Here is an 8,662-nt window from a genome sequence, read left to right as displayed (position 1 = left end):
GGGTTAGGGCAACAACTGGTGTCAATCCAGGGTGGAGGATCAACAGATTGAGAGGAGCCCTGCTGAGTGGGATTTGGGAGTGCTGGTGGATGAGAGGTTGGATATGAGCCAGCAATGTGCACTTGCAGCCCCAGAAAGCCAAACTGGGCTGCATCAAAAGCAACTTCAACAGCAGGTTGAGGGAGGGGATTCTGCTCCTCTACTCTTTTCTCCCACCTGGAGACCCCACCTGCAGTGCTTTAGCCAGGTTTGAGGTCCCCAGCACAGGAAGCACATTGACCTGTTGGAGTGAGTCCAGAGGAGGGACACCAAGCTGAGTAGAAGGATTAAGAACCTCTCCTATGAGGAAAGGGTGAGAGAATTGGAGTTTTTTAGCCTGGAAAAGAAGGTTTGGGGGTCACGTTATTGAGGCCTTCCTCATGTCTATGGGGAGCTCACAAAGAGGATGAAGAGAGACTTTTTACAAGGGTCTGTAGTGACAGGACAAGTGGGAATGGCTTCAAACTGAAAGAGAGTAGGTTTAGATTAGATATTAGGATGAAATTTTTTATTGTGAGGCTGGTGAGGAACTGGAACACATTGGTGGAACAGAGAAGTTGTTTATGCCCCATCCCTGAAAGTCTCCAAGGCCGAGCTGGATGGAGCTCTAAGCAGCCTGGTGAAGTGGGTAGCATCCCTGCCCATGGCAATGTGGTCGGAACTAGGTGACCTTTAGAATCCCTTCCAGCCAAAGACATTTTATGATTCTGTGATTCTGAGATTCTAGTAACACCAAAAATATAAAAGCAGACTGTTTCCAAGACAGTGCAAAAACTTCGGATTTTCATGTTACTTTAGTAACTAAACTATATGTGATAGTTTTCCAGCTATTATAGATACTGCAAAAATATAAAAGCAAACTGTTTCCAAAACAGAGGAAGGATTTCTGCCTCCAGTAGGGACTCTCCACCTGTTTCTAGCATGAAATAAGTCTGAAAAAAATTAATTAACCAATGTGATATAAATTGGGACTGAATCAAATAGAATAGTTCTCTAAGAAATATGTGTGTGCATCCAGAAGGAAGTAATTATAATTACACTTACTTACAAGTAAGTGCAATTGAACAATCTCTTGAACCAGTCAGAATTTTACAGCTTATCTTTAATTTGTTTTGCTTTCTCTACTAACTATTGTATTTCAAAGTAAGAGATGACAGGTTGTTATCTCAAATTCTCTCAAATAATCTAAATTGGTATACACTGGTTTCTACCAACAGGAGTCCATTTGGTCTAATTGATCTATGACTCAGTGAACTCAGTTTACATTGACAATGAAACACAGAATATTCATGACCTTGTGTATGAGAATAGCAACAGGAGATACAGAATGGTGTTTATAAATCAATTGGGCAAGTAATAAAATAGTGTTCTTTTTCTCTTTCTTCTTGGTATTTATTCCTGATGATTTTTTTTGTTAAACCCTAATGGCTTGCCAAGGAAACATAGAAATAAAGCAACAAATATCAACCACTAAAATAAGGTGAACAAAAATGGTAAGAAGTTTAAGGTGCATTTTATTCTTTTTTAAAGTATTTGTGTCAAAGCAAAATGACTCAGTGTTTATGAAAAATTTAGCTGCAGCATATAATATGAATATAGCTATTCCTGCTTATTTCTTCTGAAACTGAAAGCAGTATTTATGCTACGAGATGTGATTGCTTCAACAAATATGTTCTCAATCTAAATGGAAAGATCCATCCTTTCTTTCACAAAACAGATGCATAAGAATTGACCTCAAAAAGATTTAGTATTTTATGTTTTCTAATTTTGTTTTACTTTCCACAGTCAGTGTAGGAAATACTGCACAGTTGTACATATGTACTCAGCTATGCAAAAAAAAAAAATAATAAAAAAAAAAATAAAAAAAAAATTGAAGGGTTCAAACATTTTTCATAATATCTGCATAAAGGAGTACATTTAACTCTCTGGTTTAGAGATCTGGATGGTGTTCTTCAAGTATTTAATTAAAGATTTCTTCTTGCAATTTTTCTTTAGGAAAGGAAGATGAAGAAATTAGCCACAAGAGAAAAACACCTTGGAAGGTAAGGGCCTCTCTATGTCATAATTAAATGTTTTAACATATTACAAGTGAGTTCAGATAAGGGATCGTAGTATAGCACAGAATCATAGAATATAGTCAGGGTTGGAAGGGATCAACCAGACATCCAGTCCAACCCCCCTGCCAAGATGGGTCACCTAGAGCAGTTACACAGGAATGTGTCCAGGTGGATTTGGAATGTCTTCAGGGAGGGAGACTTCACCACCACCCTGGGCAGCCTGTTCCAGTGCTCTGCCACCCTCAGTGTAAATTTCTTCTTCAAGTAGAGGTGAAAATTCTTGGTTTTAATTTACAGCCATTGCTCTGCATCCTGTCACTGGGCACTAAGAGTCTGACACCATCCTCTTGGCACCCACCTTGGAGATATTTATGTACACTAATGACATTTCCTCTCAGCCTTCTCTTCCTGAGACTAAGCAGGCCCAACATGGCTAGCTTTTGTATTCAATTTTAATTGAATTATAACTTTGAATTGGCAGGAGATTCCTATCTGGTAGGAATTATACAAAGGAAGAGGTAAGATCTAAATGTTAACTTATAATTAATTTCATCATTTAAGATCAGCCTAAATTTAAAAGAAATGTGATTATTCAAAAGTCAAGGCATATATAAACTTCCTGATATTTTCATTTTGGACGAGAGCTTCACACAGATTCCTTTAATGAGATACTTTGTAATTTATGGTGTATTTCCAACTTTCTACAGTGATAATTTCTGATAGCTTTGAACAAAGTTTTGGATAAGTTTGAATTATCTTTAATTTGTGAAATTGACTTAACTGTGATGTACACAGAGGCTCCAGCAATGTTGTGCTGCTCCAGCATCCTGAGGAATTCTGAGATGCTCTGAGAAAAGGGTCTGTGAACAACTGATGACTATTAATTGCATTATTACAGGTGTATGCTTAAGAAAGACTCACAAAGAAGCACTGAAGCAAAGTCAGAGGAAGAATACACAACTCATGTCTTTGACTCTCATCTTTTGGGGAGCTCCCTGGCTTTCAGATTTTGCCTCTCACAACCCTGTGCAAGCACCTCTAGTACCAAAGCTCTGAGGGGTTTGCAGGGCCATGCAGCCATGTGGACACAACAAATGTGTGGGGGAATGACTGCCTCACCAGCACTTGCCAAGGAGCTGGAGAGAAGGGTGGGATACCTGAGGGTGCCCAGTACCACGACATGGGTCCTGGGCTGTTCAGCTTCTTTAGTTGCTCACAGTCTGTGCATGTGTGGAAAGCCCCATTGTGGGGTACGTGTCCTGGGGTCAGTGTCTTCTGAAGGACTAAAGCTCTGCACACTGTGGGAAAAGCAATGCCTGCTTTGGGCTCACCCTCCCTTGCCATGGGATGCACTGCACCAACTCAGTCAACAACAACAGTAATGGCAATGACCACACCACCTACAGTGATATTGGCTTTTACTTGCTGCAGTCAGCCTCAGATGCAGGATGGAGAAGCCATCCGCTAATGCAAGTCTTGTTGGAAGCAAAGTTTTAATGCACTTCCGTAGTGACATCACTTCTGTCCCTTCATGACCTCTTGTATTTCCTAGCAAGTTTCTGTAAAAAGAGCTCCAGCCTACAGTAAGTCATCTTAGGAGACAAGACAGATGTTTTAAAGAACAGCTATTTGCCACTAGTTTATGCTGACACCACATACTGACATATTTTAAGTGCGGGGACAGGTCACACTGCTTTAGCTTCTACTTCTCTGACTATGCTGGAGAGAAAAAAACCTGACCATACAGAGACAACTTTATGCAATGTAGTAAGTATTGATTTTTGATGTGTATCTGGGAGCATGAAAAAAGAAAGTTTATTTCATTTACAGTGAAATCTGTGTTTCAAGTCACAAACTTTTTTGTTTGCATTAGCAAGACCACAATGACCAAGGTATTGCAGAGCTACCCTGGTAGGCTGGAACTAGTGGCAGAGAAGAAAGACCTATCCTCTTCTCACTAACAGAACACACCCTGATATATAAATAATAAAACAAGAAAAATAGAGATGGTGCATCTCAGGAAAAAAACCATTTCTGTTCATAATTGGGGAAATTCACCTATTCTATGTGAACCAAAATAATCAATATCATAGGTGGCTTGTTCCAGGGACCTACACAGATTTTGCATGAAATGAGCCAGTTATTAAGCATGCTGAAACTGAAACGAGTCAGTGTTAAATAATGCTCTAATTCCTCTTGCCTTGTTTCAGTGACAAATTCCATCTTAAACAGTTAAATGATTACAAGCTTTGAAATTAAATTTCAGGATGAATAATTAAACAGCAATCTCCAATGTCTATGAGAAATCACATTCCCTGCTCTAGAAACACTTAGAGTAATAGATACAGGAGTAGGTTGGTAACACATTTCTGATTAAATTTTGTCTGCACAGAATGGCTTCTCATATACTTTAGTCAACAGTACACAGAAGTAATTTGTATGTTTTATATAATTTGGTTTCACTTTGGCAAACAATGAGATAAAAAGCCTCCAAAATGTATTTACATTTGAAAATTAGGTAAATTTGGCTACTTCCCTAGGAAATAGCCAAAAATATAATAGTTTAAAACTGAAATGCATCTTTGGTGAGGTATGTACTTAGTCTGGAGCTTTTCACTTGATGAACAAATTGAAAAACTTATTAGAAAGAAATGTTTGCATGTTTGCTTTATAGACAAAAGTTGTTTCAGCTTAGGAGAATCTTTCTTTTCCTCATGACAAAAATCAAATCATCTACACATGAGAGTTTAGATAAAAGCAGAAGAAAGGTTAATGAGTTACACGTTATGATGGCATTAATGTAAATGTCAAATTTTAGCCAAACTTCTAATTCCTAGTACCATAAAACAGAAAATCTAAAATCTTAAAAATGCCTGAGAAATTCTGCCATTTCAACTACATTTCTTTGAGGTTTTCTCTGTAGAAATTATTCCTTTTGCTCCATCAACATCAATTTTAGAGTCTGTGCAGAGTGTCAGGATGAAGGCCTCTTTTTCAACCTTAAAAGCCTATAAACCACGAAACATCCCAGAGTGCCAGGTAGCAGATGTTTTTGATGGTGTCTGTGGCTGGAAATGCTCTGAATTGTTTCTTAGAGCAGCATACTGTGTGTTTGTAGCGCTAGGTCAACTCAATTTGTGATGTCATTAAACTATATCCAGTAATTTCTCGTGTGCATTAGTATGGATTTAACATTAGTCAAGAAAAACAAGCAACTGCTTGTCATTGGCTTTGCATGAGAGCTGTATATGATGAATGAAATACAACAGAAAAAACAATCACAAAGGCATGAGAAGAGCCTGTTTCTCATAGTCATATGTTTATTGTCCTATGTGTTTTCATGAAATGATGTTGTCTTGCTGAACCCATGCTCTAAAACTAAAAAAATCTTATTTCCAGGAAAATAGCAAAATTGCTCTTGGCCACTTCTCTGGAAACCACATCCCTCTAATAACCTTTCCAATGGACCAGTGCACTGACCCTTTTTCTGTCTTTACTTCTGCTTTTATAACAAGTGCACATGGTCATGTGTTTCAGAATAATGTCAACCCAGCTAGAAATTAAAAGTGAACTTTTTTGACTCAGAGATTACTGAGATCAGGGACTTTCATTGGTTTGGGATTACACTCAGATTCAAGGAGCAGAAGAATCTCATAATGTGATCCATATTTTCAGAAGCTCGCCTCCATACTTTTCTGAAAACAGGAACCAAGTTTTTAAGAGTTTAGTGCCTTATCTACTCAACTGTTTAATTAATCTGACCAGGAATATCCCAATGGGAGCTTCTGAGTAGAGAAAACATCTGAAAATTGGCCTTTAAATTCTGATCATATGTCTGTATATTTCCCTGCACATGTATTGCAATAAATAACCTATACCATCCCTTTGCTTCTCTAAATTAGCACTTCTGCCTGCATGCCTGCTTGAAAATCTGCAAATGTTGCTGTCCTCTTCAGCCACTGTAAAGAAAGAAGGAGAGTACTTTGTTTTCTGGTATAATGTTTTAGTGTCAGATTCATAATCTAATAATATTTTTCCAGTTTCAGTGGTTCAATATTGGACCATCCTTTATTTTGCAGTTTTTCAGAGATATACAAATGATACTTTAAACTCTTACAATCATGATGGAGACAACACCATTTAATCTATTTTATTCTGCTGTTTCACTTCTACAAAATAGTGGCTTGCAAATAAGTATAGAATGAGTATGAGTGCCAGGAACTAATTAGTAGTTTCCTTTAATTTGAAATTATTGCTAGATCTTGCTTCCTGGCACAGAAACACAAGTGAATTTCAGAAATAAGGCAATAATTTAGTTCAGGTAGGATAGGAATCTAGATATGAAATATTTGCAAAAGAAAGGAAAGTTCGGTTTCACAGTGACAGTCTGCTGGATCTGCAAGACGCAAATTTTGTGTAACATGTTAGATAAAACTTAAATACTGAAAGCACATTGATGTCAAAGTCATATAACATCTTGAAAACATAGAGTGCCATTTATCAAAAAAAGGCCTGAAAAGCTCCAGTAACTCCCAGTGATTCCAGACTTATCCTCTCAGAGGACAGTGACGGAGGTGATACAGAACCATTATATCCAGGAAAACTTATATATAAATGTGACCTGTAATACCTGCAACGCAGACATTCTAGGAAACAGCAGTGTGAGCAGATAATCAGGGCAGAAAACACTGGAGACTACAACCTAATTAATACTTAAAGCCAAAATGGCTCACAGGGTTAGAGAGGTTAAAGCACTCTAGTTTTACAGCCAAAAATGCATAAGAGAGTGGCATTACAAAATCACATTAGCCATCTCTTGCTTGTTAAACTGATGAGTCACACATCTTCAATTCAGGCTTCAAAATGAGAACAGAAAAAAATTATTACGCACTTCCTTGACACTGAAAGGACAGGTTGTATCAATTAAAGTACCAGTTTGTGAAAAAGCTGCAAAAGGTTGTTATTCCACTTAGACATTGGAGACATAGACAGATGTTCAAGCACATAATATTTTCACCATCATTTGTTGCCAAAGTTAAATTCCTTTACAGTTAAACTTTTATCCATTCATGATTATTTTCCTATGGTATTTTTGTTTTAGTTTACATCAGCAGAAAAACCTGAATAGAGTTTGTTTCTCTAATAAATGTAAAACCTAAGCAGTAGACTGAGTTTTAGGTTTCCATTCAACATAGTTCAACAGAAGCATGTGCTTATCCTCAGAAAATTAGTTCTCTAGTTTGCTTTCATTATGAAGCCTGCCTTGAGCCTTCGAAAACAGAGGTGCTCACTGCTACCTGTGTGCTTCTGAAAATAAAATCAGCCACAGAATTATTTTGTTTGTTGATCAGCATTAAACTAGAATCACCATCGCTACAATCTGCAAGACCATTCTTTAAAGAGGGCAGGACTCCCTGTGCACATAGTACAGCAACCTGCACTTCCACATATTCCATGTCCAGTATTCTGGGTGTAGTGACGGTCATCTTCCTTGGAAAAGTAATATGGGCAGAAGCACCCACGTAAACAGAGAAGAAGGGCATCATCTCTTCACAAGGAGTAACTAATCAATATCTACAGAGGGTGATTCATTTGCATGAATGTAATCCCTGGAATTCAAGGTACTAAGGAGTATATGTACTTACATGGTAATCATTTAAGTGATTTTTAAGTTAGTAAGTTTGATTTGCTAAGAGTACAGTTAAGACATAATCCAGCTAATGAAGGTCTGAAAACTTAGTTGGTCCCCTCCACAAAGTTAGTAGCTATGATCTCTCAGTCAAGCTGTTGCTTTGGTTGTGCTCACTTGAGCAACGTCTGTTTCCTGAACTCTGTAATTAACAATGAACTTGGACAACCTAGATATTTATAAAACTTTCAGGAATTGTCACAAAACCAACAATTTCCCCAAGCATATTAAAAAACCATCTTGTAACATGGTAATAAACACAGGGCCACATAGAACAATGACACAGCAATTACAATTTATGCTAAAAATAAATTTCTCCCAATGTGTCCTCTTCAAGTCTGAAGGCAACTTTCCAGCTCTCAAACTTCTAATATAAAACAAAATTACTTAAAACAAATGAGCTAAATGGAAACAAACTGTCTAAGCCAGCAAATTCATGATTCACAGAAACATCTCATACACCTCTGAAAAAACAACCTTTCTGCCTTGTATCACTAACAAGTCAATATTGTCCCTTGTTTTTTGCTACATAACAACCTATGCTTTGGCATAACTTCGCTCTCTAGAAAGACTTCTGAGGGATTCTTCAGAAGCAGGACTTTAAAGTTTTCTTTCAGCAGGCTCCAGGAGAAGTCACTCACAATATCTGTCTATAGCATTTTCAGTTAGTCCATTAATGACTGACATGATTCTATTTTTTAGCACAAACAAGTGATAATCTGATTCAATTTACAACTAACATTTCAGAAAGTAAAGAAGCACTTTTTCTCTTGTTAGAGGGAATCTGCAGAAGTGAGCTCTCTAAGTGGTGCCATAATCCCGTAAATCTGAAGACAAACTCAGTTGTCTAGTTGTGTTACATATCACAAAGGTGTTA

The 8,662-nt window shown here is 37.5% G+C and overlaps 1 long non-coding RNA gene across 1 annotated transcript; it reads left to right on the top strand.

Annotated features, from left to right (window-relative positions):
• The first annotated feature begins 210 nt into the window (after positions 1 to 210).
• Positions 211 to 5,978, top strand: LOC136301501 (uncharacterized). Its single transcript, XR_010723887.1, has 3 exons — positions 211 to 352; positions 2,035 to 2,081; positions 2,995 to 5,978. It is a non-coding gene; the product is annotated as an uncharacterized lncRNA (long non-coding RNA).
• The last annotated feature ends 2,684 nt before the right edge of the window (positions 5,979 to 8,662 follow it).

Source organism: Chamaea fasciata, unplaced genomic scaffold, assembly GCF_029207755.1.
Source record: "Chamaea fasciata isolate MVZ Bird 193981 ecotype frontalis unplaced genomic scaffold, bChaFas1.0.hap1 SCAF_1, whole genome shotgun sequence".
In the NCBI taxonomy this organism is placed as follows: domain Eukaryota; kingdom Metazoa; phylum Chordata; class Aves; order Passeriformes; family Sylviidae; genus Chamaea; species Chamaea fasciata.
The sequence above is the reverse complement of the archived record's forward strand: the minus strand, read 5'-3'. Positions and strand labels throughout refer to the sequence as shown.